This window comes from Anoplolepis gracilipes, chromosome 8 (assembly GCF_047496725.1).
Source record: "Anoplolepis gracilipes chromosome 8, ASM4749672v1, whole genome shotgun sequence".
Taxonomy (NCBI): domain Eukaryota; kingdom Metazoa; phylum Arthropoda; class Insecta; order Hymenoptera; family Formicidae; genus Anoplolepis; species Anoplolepis gracilipes.
The window spans coordinates 4,044,276-4,064,414 of NC_132977.1; the positions used below are offsets into that span (position 1 = coordinate 4,044,276).

The window sequence follows — 20,139 nt, forward strand, 5'->3', positions numbered from 1 at the left end:
ATTGAGCAGATCGGAGTAATCAGTAAACCCGACAAAGCCGTTCTGTCGCGCCCGCTGCTTCTACAACAGACGAACGTGGACGATCTCTCGAAATGCACAGACGAATTGTATCGTGTGCACGATTTATTTACTCCACTTGTTTATATTGAAGATTAAATTAAATCTCTTTAGACAATGCTGCGTTTGATCGCAAACAATATAAACGCGTCTAACATAAACATGTTGAGAAGATATAAATATTAAAAGATACTATTACCTCTCTAAATTATAATTATGAAAAAAATAGATTTAACGCTAAAATTCTCTTGTGAAACTTTCTGATAATTTTGAACAGTTACCAGATATTTGCTTAGATATTTATGGATAGACACCCTGTATATATATTACATATATATGTATATATTTCTATATTTATATAATGTTAAGAGAATACGTGAATATTAAATAATTACGAAATAAAAATATCTCAGATTATACTATTTTAATTATGTTATAATAATTGTTAATTTCTTATTATTGGTAAAAAAACTATTGCTACATTTCATTTGTTTTATTAATACTTAATCTTTATAAATATACTTAAATGCTACTCTCCAAATGAGATAATGTAATTAAGATAAAAATGTCATGAGAGAAAAAGAGAGATAGAAAGAAAACGAGAGAAAAAGGAAAAAAATAAATGAAAAAAAGAAAACAACATAAACGCGTCTAATATAAACATGTTAAAAAGATATACATAAATATTAAAAGATACTATTACCTCTCTAAATTATAATTATAATTTAAAAAAAATAGATTTAACGCTAAAATTCTCTTATGAAACTTTCTGGTAATTTTAAACAGTTACGAGATGTTTGCTTAGATATTTATGGATAGACACCCTGTATATATATATATATATATATATATATATATATATATATATATATATATATTACATAATATATGTATATATTTCTATATTTATACAATGTTAAGAGAATACCTGAATATTAAATAATTATGAAATAAAAATATCTTAAATTATATTATTTTTTAATTATGTTATAATTGTAAATTTTTTATCATTGGGAAAAAATTAAAATCATTACTGTTTTCCATTTGCTCTATTAATATTTAACCTAAACAAACTCAAATGCTATTTTAAATGAGATAATGTAATTAAGATAAAAATGTCAGAAATGAAAGAAAACGAGAGATAAAAAGAAAACGAGAGAAAAAAGAAAAAATAAATAAAAAAGCGAAGAAAAAGGAAGCAAAAAAGGAGGAATGAAAAAAGGCAGAGGAAAAGGAAAAAAATAAGGAAAAGAAGAAGGCAGAGGAGGAGGAGAAGGTGAGGGAGGAGGAAGAGAGGAAAAAGTGAAAGAACAAGAGAGAAATAAGAGTAAGAAAAAGAGAAAAAGAAAAGATGCTGCGTGTCTTGCATATACAAAGAGTATACAAGAAGAATATTCTTTTTTTTAGGTAATTAAAAAATGAATTATCAAAATCTATTAGCCGAAAAAGAAGAGATGGCAGAAAGGAAAAAAGAAAGATACAGTGAAAAAAGAATATAGAGAAAGGAGAGGAACAGAGACAAAGAGAGAGGGTAATATATCTAGAAAATATATGTATATCAAGTTAAAGAAATCAAAGAAGAGATAAAGAGAAAGAGGAGATAAATAGAAAAAGGTAAATATGCTATTGTATGTACACGTACTCTTTCTTATTATATTTTATATTGAGAGAGAAGAATAAGAGAAAAAAAGAAGGGAAAAGAGAGATCAAGTATTAATATTTGTAATTAATATTTTTAATGTTAATATGTAAAGTTTAACTTACTGCAGATGTTGCATCGTGAGAGAATTCATAACAAATTTTAAAATAATTATCTTTGAGATAAACTGTTATCGCGCCATGTCGGTTGTTTAATTTTGCAATCAGCTGCTTTCTCTGAAACGGAAAATATTTCGGCGACGCACAGGAATGCGTTATTTGTTTGATTAGCAAATCGAATTTCGAGTAATATTTCTTGTGTTTACAACAGTTCGAGTCAGCTCGACGTACTTGGTATACTAAAGTCACTCGAGTTGAACGAAGCGAATAACAGCATCAGAAAGAGAGAGAGATAGAGAACGGAGATGATTGAGATATGCTGCCTTCGTGATAACTCTAATAATTCAACAACACGCCAGTCTCGACTTAATCTGTTTAAGATTTAATTTTCATTAAACATGCAAAAATACAGATATGTTAATGTATTTGCGTAAGTTAATTTATACGTAAGATAAAAACAGCTAAGAAAAAATTTCATTTTTCTTAAAATTTTCTGTAATGAGAATTCTCAGTTAACGTGAATTATCTGCGAGTAAAAACTCAACTCTTTGTACATTTAGTTAACAACGCTGAAAAGATACGCGGTCTGAATCGAACTGATAACAGGATAAGATTCTGAAAATTTTTTCTTTTGAAGTTTAAATTTAATGCTTAATATTACGACTATTATATCCATCAAATAATAACAATGCAAGAGCTACTTTCAACAATTAATAATATTGCATAACTCCAAAATATTATTAAAAAAACTGTCTACTGAATATATAATTAAAATTGTTTTTATAATATATTTTTTATATATAAACACGATGTTTTGAAATTATATTATGTCTGGAAAAATATTATGTTAATGTCATTTGATAGAAATTAGAAAGCGGAAAGAAAATAATTATATAATTGTTTCTCTTTTAATGTATTAACATTTATTATTAAAAGAAAGCGTAATATATTAGTCATTATCAAGACTGAAATATCGCGTGTTCTGGATATCGAATCACGTGCTCAGAGATCGCGTGAAAATCAGTTTCGGGAGCTAATAGTGGCGGCGGTCAGTTACGTGACTAATATCTTAATATATATGTACTGCGAAATATTTAGCCGGTATAGCGAGAGCAAGCCACGCGATGAGGTGTTTGAATCTGAGATTTCTCCCGCCCAAGCGAAATAAGAACCTTGACTAAGGAACTTATAGACGCACGGTCGTAATGGATTTCTCGGTATCACCATATATATTTTTATAAATAAACTTAAAAAATATTATCACCAAGTATAGAGAATATTAAAAATAAAAATCTACACACAGAAAGCCAAATTTTCATCTATAGAACGTAACATTTAAATTAAAACTTTGAAAAACTCCTTTAAAGTAGAAAGAGAGAGAGAAAGAGGAAAATAATGATATTTATATTAATTAAATTAAATATTTGTAAAAGTAGGAGGCAACCGATTAAGAAAAGCGAAGATTCCACGTAAAATGATCTCTAATAACGAAATTAATCTTGCCTTGCCAGTGTGTGTCGGCAAGGACAATCTCGGCGAGAATCTTGACGCGGCCACCTTTCTCGCTGCGGGAGAGTTAGCACGAAGGGGGCATAGGGGCCCCTCCGGTTAGATTAGGCCCCGTCGGACCCCTCTTGCTCGTCGAAGCCGTTCCTTCGTGCCGGTCTGTGCTATCGGGCTCGCCTTGCTTTGCCTCGTGCACGCGCGTCATGGTCACTCGCGTCTCGGAGCAGCATCGTCGTGGCTGGATCCCAGCTGGATCCGGACAGTTTGCTTCGTCGGTCCCGTCGTCAACCTTCACCAGGCGAGAAGCAGTGGTATCTCGGCGCGTCATATCGTCGTCGTCGCGAACGACGAGTCGCATCGCGCGCGGACTCTCCGCGACTCTCTGATGTAACTCCCTTCTCCCTGCACCCGCGTGAAACCGCATCGCGGCCACCTTATATCGTCGCGATTACGCACGCATACGCATACACGCACGCACGCACGCCTGCGAGAGAGTCGTGGTCCCAACGATCCCGTAGATCGCCCGCGAACGTCTGCGACGCGTCCTCGCGCGCGCACGCCGGGACCGATTTCTGCGCTGCTTTGCTCGAGTGTGAGTTCTTTTGTGAGCGACTATCACCCTTTTTAAGGGGTGAGAAGAACGTGGGAATCGGTAAGACCTGTGACCTGTGTCTCGCGGATGCGCATCCGGATCGGCGTCTACTTGACAGCGGAATTCTCGAGCCTATCGTCGCGCTATCAAGAATTCAATTCTGTTGCATGTTTGACGTTGCATTTTTGTGTGTGTGTGTGTGTGTCAAGTTTTATTTTGAAACGTATAAAAATTGAGGTGATGGAGAAAATCTATTTAGAATAGAAAGAAAATTTCTTTGATCCCCCAAGAGAAGAACTCTGTAAACGGAGTTCATTGACAGGATTGACGTGACAGTGGGAAAGTGCAATGTGCGATTTATATCGCGCGAAATCATTCGTCGATATGACGGAGTAACGACGAGACACTACTCCGATATATGGATTACAGTCGCAGATCATAACTCAGGCTGGAGCATGGTTTCTTTCCGACTCTCGCCAGACATTCGACGCAAATAAAACTTTGGATACAATCGAGAAGAACGGTTTTACGGATTTAACGCTCTCGATTAAGCGGATCGTAAAATACAAAATATCGCGGCATTTATTGCGATTGCATGCGCGTAATTCACGGACTTTTGGCGGCGCGATCTGCGTGATGTGACAAACGGAGAAAGAAAGATCCGGAGGATCGAAATCGAGAAGGAGCGAAATCGGGAGGAAGTGAGAGATATCTAGATTTGTAGAACGGCTATGCGTTGAGCTCTCTGATGTGTGCCACGGATCTACCTTGTGCCAGTGCTCGCGTTTGAGTAAGATCGACTCCCCGGATCTCTCCTTGGTAAATCGAGATCGCTGATCTTCTCATGCGATTGACGCGAACGACGCGAACGACGCGCGGTGAGCGCGTACCGAGAGTCATGTGAACGAGTGCGGACGCACTTGACGAGAGAATTCGCGGGCTTGTACGAGACCGCTCAGCTGGTGATACATCTCGCTGACGGATATTGGATCATGGATCTGCGCTGCGTTGTCCTTCAGCCAGCATACTTTCTCAGGTGGAATCGCGCGGAGAACATCGGCGAAAGTATCTTCGATCGTTCGCAGAAGTAAGTTTGACTATTATTTTACAGCTAGATACATACAATTTTGCGTTATTAATGCTGAAATGCGTCAGATATGAGATATGACTATATTCGAGGTAGGAGATAATATTCTGGTTTAATAAATGTTAAAAGAATTTAGATTCCTAGAATTTAGAAACGAATTAGATCCTTAAACGCGATGAAACCTGAGAGGTTTAAGAAATGGGATCCTTTTGTATTCGATGATTTTATTAGAATGCCAAGATTTTAGATTTCAATGAATTATGAGGCGCCAACGTCACATAATTAACAAGAATAAAATTAAAAGTGATTACGACTCATATTTTATATTTATCAAAAATCTCGCATTTAAATGTAATTTTTGATTATTTTACATAAAAAATGTAACTTCTATATTATTGTAAATTAATTTTAAATTAAAATTAATAATAATTAATCATAAATTAATATCAAAATTACAACAAAGATATAAGTATTAAAGATTAAACTTCTTGAATTTGCGTGAATGCTGAAGATTCGAGTTTTCGAGAGGCAAAAAAAAAATCATAAAAATTTAATTGATTTCTTGCACAAAATTCATGAAAACACGCGCAGTTTTCTCGCGCAGTCGATCGACAAATCCCTCGCACTTGCGATTCAACGGGCGCTTTCTTGGCCCTGAAGTCGAGCGCGGCGCCGAGCGACGTTCGCCGAGTACGTCCTTGATTTTCTCTCGATTAGTATCCATGCGCGCGGTGGATCGCCCGTTATTGAAGGAGGAAAAAGTGCCGGGCGTCGTTCCGGTTGGCCGTTTCGGTTCAACGGCCCGCGCTCTGAAACGGCCTGTATCAAACGGCGGCTGCACGCGTTCGTTCGCGCGGGCACACAATACCGATTCTTTGCACGTTACGACGACGAGCGGAGAGAAGCGCGGCTTCCGGGATTGCTTAGGATTACCGCCTGAACTTTCACCGATCGGCAAAAAATCGCCATGTTTTCCGCTCGAACAACGCTGCGGCAACGGGGGAACGCTATATCCATAAATGCCGACGTGATCTTCTCCATTGTGTTTATATCCGCAATCTATCATTTTTTTTCTGTTCTCTCTTTCTCTTCCTGCAGCTAATATTTAATATCAAAAAATAATTTTTTTTATACCCAATTAATTTTTTTATTCATTAAATATTGTATTTTATTTCATTTATTAAATACTTATATCCTTAAATTTTTTACTTATTAAATTAATGAAGTTGATTCAATTAAATTTTATTACTTATTAACATACTTAAATTTTTTTACTTATAAAATATTGTCATTCTCTCTCTATTTTTCGATGTATTTTTTCTTCAATTAATTTTCTTTTCTTTTTGAAAAATTTGTTTCTATTAAAATTTCGGAAAAAAGTTAAAAATTCATTTTATCGCATATCAATTCTTTCTAATTTTAGCAGAGAGACCGGTATGTAGAGTATTGCCAAGTTGATTTAAAAGAACATTCTACTCTTTGTGGAATTTCTAATGTTTGCCACGCTTATCGAATGTTTGCTTTCTTTCCTCAAATTAATTATCGAAGTCTACGATGCCGTCGGGCGTGAAGTACGAATCGTTTTAAGGAACGGGAGGGTAAACAAGAAGAAATTCCATTGCGCGACTCACTGCTTCTCGCAGTTGATTATACAAATGGTACAAGTCTTTTTTTTCACTGAACTTATTGTGCCTGTGTAGTTACGTAAGCGTTTAAGGAATTTTGCGTACAGACACGGCAATCATCATCTGATATTCACACTTGTATTAAATTAAAACAGCTGCGAAAGTCTGCAATTCAGATTTCCTCCGTTGTAATTTTCTCGAAAATGATAAAGGAATAATTGTTTTTCTTTTTCCAATTTTTGTTATTTTATTTATAAAATATGTGAGCAAATTTTTATTATTAATATTAGTGATAAACAAGTTTACAAATTATTTTATATTCTAAATTGAAATTTTATTATTTAGTTTGTATAAAATATAAAGTTTATATAAAATTCTTGTATATAAATTATAAGAATTTAATAATAAAACATGTAATTATAAATTGTAGTTGATATTGAATTTTTTTAGTGAAGATGTCTAGGTATCAATAATTTTTTACTTACAAACAATTGTGAAAATTTAAAAGAGGACTTTTATAAGGTAAACGTAATAACAGCTCATTGATATTAATTTCTTTAGATAGTACAACAAAATTTTGAAGAAAAATATAAGTATATTAATTATAAACATAGCTGAAGGTGAATGTTAGGAAGGAATACGAAAACACAGGTAAAATTTTTGCCGAAACAAGATAGAAATTTGTCGACAAAAGTTTCAACGGCAAGACTGTGAGATAGGTACACGGTGCATAATTACTTATTGAAAGCTACGACTGCGTTGCTGTAAAACGACAAAATAAATCCAGGGACGGAAGATCAGATTAGATCTCACAGTAATCTTCACCACCCAAGAAATGCACAGCGGAACTGAAGAGTAAAGGTCCCCGGTTTCTTTCGCCCGAGACGCAACTGATTAACCCACGTTTCTCCCTCCCCCTTTCTCTCTCCCTTTTTTTCCGTTTCTCAGATCTTATTGCCGATGAGGCTGTTAATTCCTGTTGCGGCGCGCCCTACGAATTCCAGCAGACGGTCGAAGAGAATCAATGGCATCCGATGCGTTTCGTCCGCGCACACGAAGAGGGATGTTTCTGGTCGCGGCCACTGGTTCTCCAAAGGCACGACATATAAATACCGCTTCGTTGCGAGCCCTCCTCCTCCTTCTCTGTCGTCGTCGTCGTCGTCGTCTCCTCTTCTGCTTCTTCCCTCCTTGGCCAGCGGTGTCTATTTAGATAATCTTTCGCTTGGCGGGAGGGGCACTTGATGCGGTAAGGGAGCCTCTTCCTCTCGCTGGCTTTTACCAAGGTGGTATCGCGTTCCTCTCGCGTGTGGATCGGCGATCTTCTCCTCCCACCCCTCTTTGATCTCCCGTTCCTCTCGTGATCGCTGTTAGTTGCCGGTGAAACTTTTTGGCATCCGCCACGCCCGTGCGCGAACTCAGATCTCGTGATCTTCGTACGACGGCCTTGGAAAGAATTCCGAGGAAAATCGCGAACAGAGTAACCGCGAAGAGCACTGAAGAGGACTCGAAAAGAAATCTGGAAGGGAGGCGAAGTCTCAACGAGAATGTCGAGGACGCTCTTAAGAGTCGTCAAGAAGAACAACATCTTCAGGAAAAGCACGTAAAATATTTTGAAAAGAAACACTCTCTCTTCTGCATTATCCCGAAATAGAAATATTGATGACGAGAAAGAGCTTGGGGACAATTATAAAATGAAAGCTTGAACGTGATATAATTTGTAAATATATATAATTTAAAGCAAAACTAGGAAAAAAATTTAGAAAATCCTTCATAACAAGTTTTAATAGCGAATCGAAAGACACTCTATTTCCTTCTTTTTTTTTCTCTCAAAGAATTAAAATTAAATACTGCTGTCAAGTCTGACGTGATACCGGAAGTTTTTAAAAAACTGACGGATACAGTGAGGCATGTGAATGGATGAGAGATGATAAAATTTTTGAGTAAATGAGAAGAGACGCTATGGTTAGCGATGCCGGTGACGATGGAGATGCCTACGAATTTATTCTGGGAGGATATGTACCTGGTGTGCCGACCGTTGACTGACTGCAAATTGTTTGTTTAGCGTGACGATAAAAATATTTGCATATTGTTGAGATAAAACGGGACAGTAGCTTCAGTTACTGTTGATAAACATTCATTAGTTTCTCTTTCTCTCTCTCTCTCTCTTTTTTTTTCTTTATGATTTTGTTTCAGGTTCATTTCAATTTATTCGATAGATCTCGTATCCCGTGGATTGTTCATATTTTCTGTATTTTAATACAACATCATACTCATTGAAATGAAATGGATTGATATTGACTCATGATATTGATATTTTTTTCTTTATACATAATTATACATAATTGATAAAATTATACATATTAAACGTAATTATACATATTAAACTAAAATGTTTTCCTTAATTAACTTTTAATTAAACTGTACACTTTATAAAATATGTCTCTTTTTATGTAAATTTATGTATCATCTTTCAATAATTTGCATTAATTGCATTAATAAAATTACGGCTAATTTTTTAGCAATATATAAAAAGTACATTAAAACAAATAATGAACATTCATCTTTTTATTATATGAGTGTTAATTTTTACGATCAATGGTTCTGGTCTCTATGTTTTTCTGAGATAATTATAAGAGAAAAAAGTAAGTAACCCCACTTAGATTTGAGATATCGATATTCCATCACGGAATTGTCAAACATTCGTAATTTAATCGTGGAACGCTATCGGGATAACGTCTCGTGTGTAATAATAATAAAGATACCATCGTTATTGACTTTAATTATGATATATTATAGTTTGTCATTACATTAGATAATTTGCTAAAAAGCAAATACTTGTTTCATGCTCTTTTTATATTTACTTTTCTGCAAGTTTTTTCTTATAATTAAAATAGATCAATATCTTAGTTCGATACGTTTACATTAGATATTTTGCAATTTATACAAATATTGGAACGATATGTGAACGATATAAAAGAGAATTATTTTAAAAAAAACATTTAAAAACATCCATTTGTTAAAGTATTCTATACCAGAATAATGTCATTTTCGGACATTATTTAGATATAGTTAATCTTACAAAATACATATAATTAAATATAATTATTCTAAACAAGTTATTCTAAACAAGTATTTCATCCGTGTTACTTCCGCCGCGCGGAATGTCTCATGCTCGAGTCATTTAGTGGCGGGGAGTCAGATATAAATATCGTCACTTCAATTTTCTTAAGGAGAAACACGGTTACTCACTGCGGCAAAAATATCATACCACTTCTTGTACGGCTTTAATAAATAATTAATTAATGACGTAATTCCCCGTCAAAAATGGCACGTGGAAATAACTTAATTTTTTAATCGCAGTTGTGAATATTCATGTGTTGCAAAAAAGAATTACAAAAGTAGGTGAACATAGATAGAAGTAAAAGTATTCTCCGATCAGAATTTATGAGCGATGATTTATAACAAGTGATTTATAGTGACTTTCGATCGATATGTAAATGAGAAGGTCAGACGTGCCTGTTTAGACTTAGATCGGTAAATTAATTTATTGGTAAATGACAAATAGTTACCTGATTAGATCGGTGTAAATTGTATTCGTTTAATTAGTCGAAAATATATTATCAGCTATTGTTTATTCTTTAATTTTCATTTCATAATTCCGGAATATTTTTTATCCTGTTTCGATCAAACCTGCTTCTAAACGGAAAGTTTAATATTATCGAGAGTACTCGATTTATATCCAGAATTATATTTTTTTGTATACATTTATATTTATTATATTTTATTTATGTTTACATACATATGTTTTACTCGAAACTAAAAATATTTAATAATGCATCTTTCTTCATCGTTTTCTCTTATGTATTAATATAAGAGCAGTTTCGCGCGAGCAGATGTTCGCGACAATTAACAGTGATTGACGCGAATCTGTCCGACGCACGAATCGCAGATTAACTCAGGGCAAAATTAATCGTGGAACGAACCAGCGGTCGGGATGTTTCTGTGTAAAACGTTAATACGCGTCTTTCTATTCTTAGAAACGTTTCCCCGGGAGAAAGATTTTGAAACCCCCTTGGTGACTTTCTTTACGTATTACGTTGGCGAATCGTTTGACGTACAAACAGCTAGCAGTCTGTTAGCCTGCCTCAGGCATGAAAGCTTCTCATACCCTAATAGATATTAGTATGGAAATTTTATCTAGATAATAGTTTATAATGAGACATCGTCCCACAATAGATAATGCTGGCAATAAAAGAAACAATTTATATAATAATAAAGATCATAAAAAATGCATACTCCAAGTGTTGCAATTATCTCATTTCTCTTTATTATGTCTCTTTATTATATTCTAATTTAAATTTATAACATTTTACTTTAAATCTCTCCTTTTCTTTCTAATAATTAAACAAATTTTATGCATTAAATATTACTTGTAAAACAAAATATATAAAATATTTTTTGTTTATGAAATATCTTGATGATATTTAAAATGTATCATTAAACTGTAAAATAATTTATGCGTAATCCTCTATCAGGGTGTCTACTCCCTGGAAAAATATGAAAATAGAATTCTCAGGGCTTTCTTTTATATCTGGAAAAATCATGAAAATCTCATAGAATTTTATTAAGATTTTTTCTAAAAATTACTTTCTTGTTAATTTTGCTCTTATATTGTAAACAGTTCATGTGTGTGAACTGGTGTTTCCCTTACTGGAAACTTATTAATTGTTAAGAGTTCTGCCTTTATTTTTGATTTTTTTTAAATTTTTAACTAGGAATTATTACATGGATACTCACGTATAGCCATTGATTCTTCCTCATCTCTTTTACTTTCTCATGAAAGAAAAATTTGTCTAACAATAAGACATTTTCCGTTTCATCCTCTTCCAGCTCTTCTAACAATTTAACCAGGCATTCATATGTCACTGGAGAGCTCTTTCAACAGCAGTATACCATTCGCTCACTTATATATACAATATACACGGTATTATAACTTCTACATGTAATTTTATATATATATTTTTCTTTTATATAGTATAAAAAATAAGTTATTTTTATTCACTTATATAAAAGCATATTATACATAAAAATAGAGAGAATTGATAAAAGAATTAAGATTTTAAGATATATTATATTATGCGCTTTTTGATTGATTTTAATTACTTTCACTTATTTATAAGTATTTACATAAAAAATATGACACTCCTTCAATATGTTAACTTTTATATTGAACTAATTGTAAGAATACAGAACGCAAGGAACAACAAAAATTATATTAAAATAATTATAGCCGTTTGAAAGATGATCCCACTTTAGCAATCATAAGATTTTAGACGATATTAACTCTTGGTATAAGTTGTTTTAGTTAATAAATAATTTGATAGCGTGCTAAGAGATGCTCTCTTGAAGATGGGTAGGTACAGTAAATATTAAGTTTGTCTTGCTATTTTAATACGGAGATGAAACATAAAAAAAGTGTGCAACATTGTCTTTTCTTTTCAATATTCTCGTCTTGAGAATTAATAATAAAGAGATTTATTCCATTTTTATATGTTTCAATTGATTGCTAGATTTATCTTTCAAACAGTTAGGATTATTTTATTAATTTGTTCCTTGTGTTCTGTATCCTTATTGTTAGTATAATATTAAAATTAATATACTATTTCTTGAAAGAGTGTTATTTTTCGCGCAAATTTTTGTAAATAAGTGACAGTGCAAAGAAAAATATCAAAATTGATTAAAATCAATCGGAAACAATATTATAATCCTGAAAATTATAAATTCTTTTATTAATTCTATTTTAGTATACGACATATTTTTATATATAAGTGTGTATAAAAATAATTTACTTTTTTATACTATGAAAGAATAAGAAGAATTATATATATATATATATATATACATATTCTTTAGAATTATAGAAGAATAAAAAAAATATATAACACACATACACACATATATAATTGCATATATAAAATTAGTAAAAAGTAATTAAAGATTTTAAATATATAGATCTTTTCTTTCTTTCTTTATTTAATAAATTGAAAAAAGTTAAGCCTACATAAAAGCGTGTGCTGTTTGCTAGTGTTTATAAGAAATTATTTTCTTCTTTAAAAAATTTTCAGCAGTGTTTAGTATAATCACTATGTTAAATGTTAAATTACGATTATACAAAATAAGATAAAAGCGACAATTTTTTCAAACAAATTCAGTTCTGTGCCTCAAGATACATAAAATATGTAAAAAAATCCTTAAAGTAGTTATCGAATATTAACGAAAAATAAAGATTTGAACAAACTTTATTCGTAAGTCAAGTACTCAAATAATTAAATACTCTTGATAAATGCAAAATAAAAATCTTTAACAAATATATTTTCGTAAAACGCGTAAAAAGAACAATAATGAATTTTTAAACACTTATTGTTAGCAATAAGAATTTTTGGTAAAAGGGAATATCCACTAAAAGGGAATATGCACTTTAATAATGTATCTCTTAATATTTCAATGATATTTTTTTTCTTTCATTAAAATCTTAATAAGTCCCCGCGTTAATAAGAAATTTTTCTGCTTAATTTTCCTGCATGAAATAATGTCTTTCGTATGTGTTACGTTACGTCGTGAGACGTGATCGCGCGTTACATAAGAGAAGCTCCCCTTTAAGCCGTTCAGTTCCGCGCAGGTGTACAGAAAAGTAGGTCACTGGGGTACTGGAGCACTGGGAACCATCTTTTCCACCTTCTATGTGTTACCGAGGTTAGTGTCTGCCATAGTGTGCGCGGTACGTAAGCTGCGTAGTTTTCGGCGTCTTTTTACGCGCTTCGACGAAATGTGCGTAGAAGAGTGTCGAAAGGACTGAGTTTAGCAACGGGCATTTCGTTAAATGATTCGCGTGATTGTAATCGGTGATCTTTTCAATAATCATCGTGTATTTCTTTGTGCGTTTCAAAGGATCGTTCTAGAAAGATCCATTTTCTGTTCGTTTCACGAACCTTGTATATTTTGTAACCAGGATTGCCATGTAGAGAGGAGTATTTAGAATCTCAAGAAACATCGAGGAAGCTTCACAAAGATGGAGCTCAATACACTAAATGTGAGTAATATTATTATCCGCGATTCTCCTATTCTCGATTGTGTTCCTTAAAAATTAAGTCCGTATGTATAAAATATTATATCAAATTTCGAGATTTATATTGTTGTATTTTTTCGTGCGTTTGATCGATGACATTGTGAAGTGAATGTTATAAAGTGTCATATTTTGTAAGTGGAGTTAATAAATGTAATGTATTGATATTAAAGAGAAGTGTATTAATTTAATATTAAATCTATTACATTGTTAAATTATATATTATCGATTGATCGGTGATGTTGAATAAACTTTATTAAGTTTGGCATGCGATGATAGATGCAAAGATGACAGTATGATAAAAATTATTTGTAATAAATAAATAAATATTTTACAAGTTTATTAAAAATATTATTTATGGAATTATAATAGTTATTATAATAAAATAGTAATTTATATTTGTTTAAACATGCATTTTTATTATTTTTATTATTTGGAAGTAGCTATAACGCACGCTTTATGAACTGTCAACAAATTAACATTCACTTTTCAACGTCATTGATTGCCAATCAAACGCACGGAAAGTGCAACAATATAAATCTCGAAATTCGACTTAAACACGCTTCACGAGTTTTCATCACTTTTTTTATGATGGATAGTTCTAGAGCTTAACAGATTAAACAAATAATTCTGGCTATTAAACAAAAAATAGCTCTGGCAAATTGAGACACCAAGTTTGCACTGTTTATTTAGTCCGTTGACGATTTTTTACTACTATGATTTTTTACTGACATTTCTTACCATATTTTAAACATTTGAAAATTCTACAATAATTCTACAAAAAGTTCTACGCGTAAAAATTATTAGGATATTAATTAAACAAATCATTTGAAATGCCGGACATTTAAGTACCGAAGTGAGACACTCTTATCTTTGCTTGTCTATAATAAATTAATTAGGCATATGTACAAAAAACATTAATGCCTTTACAAATGAATTTATGCACATATCAATACATTTATATATTTTGTATATACATATATGGAAAATGTTCCAATATGCACATAAAATCATACATAAAAACTTTAATAATTCTTTCTATACATACTATAAAGTTGATAAATTATCTATTTCATTGTTAATAATTATATTTGTTTGCACATCAAAATATTTGAATAATTGCAATATTTCTTCATAAAAAATAAAATTCATATAACATATTCGTATATATATTATTAAATAAAAATATTGCGCATGATTTTTGTATATAAATGTCAGTATATTCCAAATTAAAATATATAAGATTACAAATCTTATATATTTTAACTTTTATTATATTTTCTCCGTGTAGAGAAAAATTACTATTGTATTATTTTGTCGCGAAGCAAAGAAATGCAGAAAATTACACGAGCAGTTCGAAGCATAGAACTCTAATCAGAACTATAAAAATTGCACTTCGGGGTGCTAACTTTACACACCGAAACAATACATACCGAATTTTTTGTACGTATATAACGCGGTGACTTTGTTATATTCGTTTTTTTTTTATATTACATGCGATGACACGGGAAGATACTAGTCTGACATATATTTCGTCAATAAATGTAATATGTAATGAAATTGGAAATGCAAAATGTCGCGCGAGTATTTTTGAAGATGCATCAACGAAAGATTAGGAGAAAATAAGCAGACTTGGAATGACATCGAACTCTGTGGAGTAATCAGATAATTTATTACGTATGGAGTAATTTATTATTAATTTATTTACAGAATTATTTTTTTGTCCCGATTATCACATATTTCGTGCAATTCTATTTAGATGTGTGTAAAGCTGACGTCTCATTTCGTAGAAATTTAATTGTTGAGAGTTTTGACTTTATTTTTAATAGTTCTAGAATTTTTGATATGACTAGCGTCTCATCTCATTGTCAGTACTTGTACGTTTGGCATTTCGGCCAATCTAATTTATTTAATAAGTAATAATTATAATAATTTTTACAACTCTTTCTGGAAATTATATAAATGTAATTGCAGATTGACATGAAATCTTATTAAAATCGATAGACCTATCCAAATACGACTGTGTTTCATTTTAATATTTATATATTTGGCATTTCGGGCAATTTAATTTGTTAATTTAATAAATATTTAATAAATATTCTAATAATTTATATATATAGAACTCTCTTCCTCTGGAAATTAAAAGTGAATGTAGACTAACATAAAATTTCTAAAAAAATTAAAAACATTATAAATATTAATCGATTGAAATATGACCAGCGTTTTAATTTGGCAATTTAATTTATTTAATTAATATTTTTGTAGAATTATTATAGAACTTTTAAATACTTAAAATTTGGAAGTAAGAAATGTTTAAAAAATTATCAGCGAACAAAGAAAGCAGCGTGAACATGTTTTCAGTTTGTTCTGAGTTTTTTTTTTGTTTAAGAGGACTATTTGTTTGTTTATCAAACTTGTTAATTTATCAAACATTCTAGAATTGTTAAAAATAAAGCCAGACTTCTAAATAATTAGTGAGCTTCCATGAAGTGAGACGCCAGTTTCACACACACCAGTCAAACAAATTATTTAAAAGATATGCTAAATAAGTGCTAGATTGTAAATGTATTTAAAAAACTGAATAACTTTCATGAGATAAGCATTTTTTATGCAAATAATTATCTTATGAAAGTTATGATCTTATGAAAATTATTTTATTTTATGAAAGTTAGTTGGTTTTTTAAATAGATTTATATAAATCTAGCACTTGAAACTTGAGACTTTGTGTTTTTCCTTTTGTATAAATGAAAAGCATTAGCAAACATATGTAATAGAAAAAATTTATTTTAGAGAAAACATTAAAAAAATTTTGAAAATATTCTCTTTACTTGGAAATTTTCTCTTTGTTTAGAATGTTGAACAAAATATCTGGAAAATCAGAGAAATTACAGAGAATTTTTTTTACAAGATTTGAATAGACATCCTGTCTATATTTTACAGCGTTGTTAGAGATTTTGATAAATGTGTTAAACTCATATATTTAAAAAAATGAAATACTTGTGATTTAGAAACAATTTTCATGTGATAATTTGGAATATTCACAATTAAAATATCTTTAGAAATGGATTTATCATCTTCAACGAAAAGGACGTCGTTGAATCTGTAGAAAGAAATCCGCGAGGTTGTTAGAGTTTATGTAGTTAAGAGTTCAAGATTTTCCACGTCACAAATCACAGGTCTGGAATAATTAAATTTAGAACGCATACTGCGTCGTGGAATTCTAAGATTTTTTATTTTTTTTTTTTAGAAATGCGTTTAAGAATTTAAATTAGCACAAGAGCAATTTCTTTTATTAAGTATTATAATAAAAGAAATGTGTGTGAACATATTTGCACGCGAGACAATCTCTTTAAAAGATTTTGATGTGTGTATGTGTGTGCGTGTGTGTGTATGTGTAAAATATTATCATACATCAATATAAAATTTTTATATTAATATTTTTTTATTAAGAAAATTCGCTTTCTTTTCTTTCAAAGAAGTGTTATTTACATTAAATTAACAAAACGTTAATTTATTTAATTGATAGATGTCAACAATTCTATTTACAGCCTTTATATATTTAGATCTTTTAATTTAAATCTAAACAATTTTGCAATTAATGTGTAAATCAAAACTTATTAGCGTCTCGACGTTTATATCTCTTATTCTTTTGGCGACGTACAGTCGCGAAAATCGTCAAAATACGCGGGAATGCACTTTTGACGCGGATGCTTATCGTTTCGCAAATAAACCGCACGACATGCTGCGCCGCGCCGCGATGACAAAGCATTGCGAATGTTTATCAGTTATTTGCACTGACGAGGGACGAGTTGCCCTCTCTTGTACAAATAACGTGAAATGGAATGCGACTGCTTCTTTCCTTATGTGATGCTTTCCTTTTTTGGAACTGAATGTTAAGCCGGTAATGACAGAAAAATTTTACATTATTTAAAAATTTTGCAAATTATATTTAAAGTTATAATTGGAATTACCGTGTAATACATACATATATAAATATATTTTCAACATCTTTGAATGAGTAAAAAAAAAAATAAATGTAGAAACAAGTGAGAAAAATTCTTGCAAACGAAAATAATATGCTTCGTCCGATCGAATGCATCTAATCTCGCTGAATCGCTCTTTTAACCGAGTGAATTGATTCAATTGAGGAACCGAATGGATCGCGACACGCGCGTTTATAATAGAAGCGATCCAGCTGGAGCTCGCGAGAGAGCTGCGCTTTCGTTTCGGTTTTCTTACGTGCTCCGCGTGCCGGATAAAACGTGATCTTCCTTTTCTTCGCGATCTTGATCTTACGCCGGGGCAAGAACCCCTTCGATCAAATCGCAACGCGCGAAGATGCATTGCTCGCGCGTGTTCCCCGCGACTTTGTTTTTCACCTTGATAGTTTAACCATTTCACCGTACAATGGATAGGAAAAATATTTAATATGCGTGTTATAAAAATTTATTTATTTAATACATAAGTATACATATACATATATCTTTTTCACAATATGATTTATTTCAGTATTATAGCTTGTACATACATACATTATTTTATAAAATTATATTTTTAGTTCGAAAAATAATCTTAATAAGCCTTAAGGCTTTAAGATAGCAATGGTGATTGTGTTAACTGCATGCGATGTAATGAATGGCGCGATAAATCTTGAATATATTATATATGACTCTTTTGGAAATCAATATGGCAATATGGATAAGTATCGCGGTATAAATATAACGATATTAACTTGGCCTTGTGCAGTCTCCATTATTTGGTAGCGTGTTTATCGATTGAATATCTTTTATCGCACTACGCAGAATCATCGAGCGAGTCATCACATTCGATTTTATCTTGAAAATTAGCAATTGGATTTTCCAACCAATTATAATGAATTCTTTTGATTCTTTAATTTTGAAATTTATCAATAAAAATAAATTAAAATTAGAAAGATTACTGAAAAAAAGAAATATTTTTCTCAATTATTCTACTCGTATATATTTTTCTATCTCATGAAAATTTTTACTTGATTAATAATACACATAATATTAAAAATAAAAAAGTTGCAACAAATAATACTTCTCAAATCTATTAAGAGAGAAAAATAATTTCAAAGTCATTGTGGAAGATAAGTTACAATGGTTCAACATCGGCTTCAATGTTATCTTATATTTTTCTACTACGAAATCACGAAGCAATTAATTAGAATTAAAGCAAGGATTAAGATAGACACACACAGAGACGTCAAGAATAATGTTTTTACTAGCATGTGCTGACAAGGCGAACAACAGTTTATCGCTTCACGATTTTCACCGACGAAAATATGTTTTCCGTCACATTAAAAAAATTCAGACGGGATGGACGCCAAACGGTGTAGCTGATAAACACATTTTTCACGTCGACGAGAGAGACGCGATTTTTTTTTCTTCCATATTCCATCTTTGTTACGCTATGATACGATGAAGACAGCATCTTGGCGCGAGTTCAACGATTCGTGACATCGATCCGTCATTGATTACAAGATAAAGTAACGCAATGAATACCTATCTATGAGAGATTGATACTCACTGACCTTACTTTACGGTAGCAATGCACGTGAATAATACGTAAAAGGCACGCTTTTAATGGACGGTAGTTATGCGCTGCTTTTCTCGAGGAGTCATGTATGCTTCAAGAATCGTCAGTCTCTGATGTCGATTAAACTTCTTAGGTTCAATCTTCTGCCTCCTGACTGTGTAATCTACTCGATTCTGATATTACGAGATTTAATAAAAGATTACGAGGCATAATAAAAGATTACGATATGAAAATATAAGAAGAGATAAGATATATACAGATATACAGTTTTTTGTGTCTATCAAAAATATATGGATATATAAAATTTATAAGATTCTCAGATCATTCTCGATACAAATTTAATTTATTTTGGACAGTCGTGTAGTTTGAAAAAACTTGCAGTAGAATAGATGCAAAAGAAGTTAATTTTGTGTTGAAAGTTTTTTCAGGATGAAAAAACGTTTAAAACGAAAAGAAAAACCAATTGTATCGAATACATTGGTACCTTGAGTAGCGGTGCAATAATGCACGACGATAACTTCCGGTTCGGTGAAGTGTCCCGTTTGCTTTAACGGTAATAATAAATTTGGAACGGATGTTTTTTTTATGCAAGGCCACGCACGCAAATTTCTGCGAATTTTCCATCCATTATACCTGTCAGCCACGGCCACGCTTATCTACTTAAACGGATGTCCATTAAACCGCAAGACTTTCAATTCTTCGGATATAAATCGCAATTAAATCTGTATTCTTACCTTTTGTTCGATAAATTTTGTTGTTTATTTAGGTATAGTTAACTTTCTTAATATCAGGGACAAAAACATGGTATATAAAATTCGAACCGTCAGCCAAA

The 20,139-nt window shown here is 31.8% G+C and overlaps 1 protein-coding gene across 6 annotated transcripts in view; it reads left to right on the forward strand.

Annotated features, from left to right (window-relative positions):
- LOC140669076 (uncharacterized) overlaps positions 1 to 20,139 on the forward strand; it is a 112,787-nt gene that overhangs the window by 46,523 nt on the left and 46,125 nt on the right. For 3 of the 6 annotated variants that reach the window (XM_072898570.1, XM_072898573.1, XM_072898567.1), the window contains exon 4: positions 4,204 to 5,000. The exons of 1 other annotated variant lie outside the window; for it this stretch is intronic. The gene's annotated coding sequence lies outside the window, so the exon portion shown is untranslated. Of the gene's footprint in view, positions 1 to 3,454; positions 5,001 to 20,139 lie in introns of those variants that run through there. 2 more of the 6 variants (XM_072898568.1, XM_072898569.1) reach the window with 2 other exon arrangements.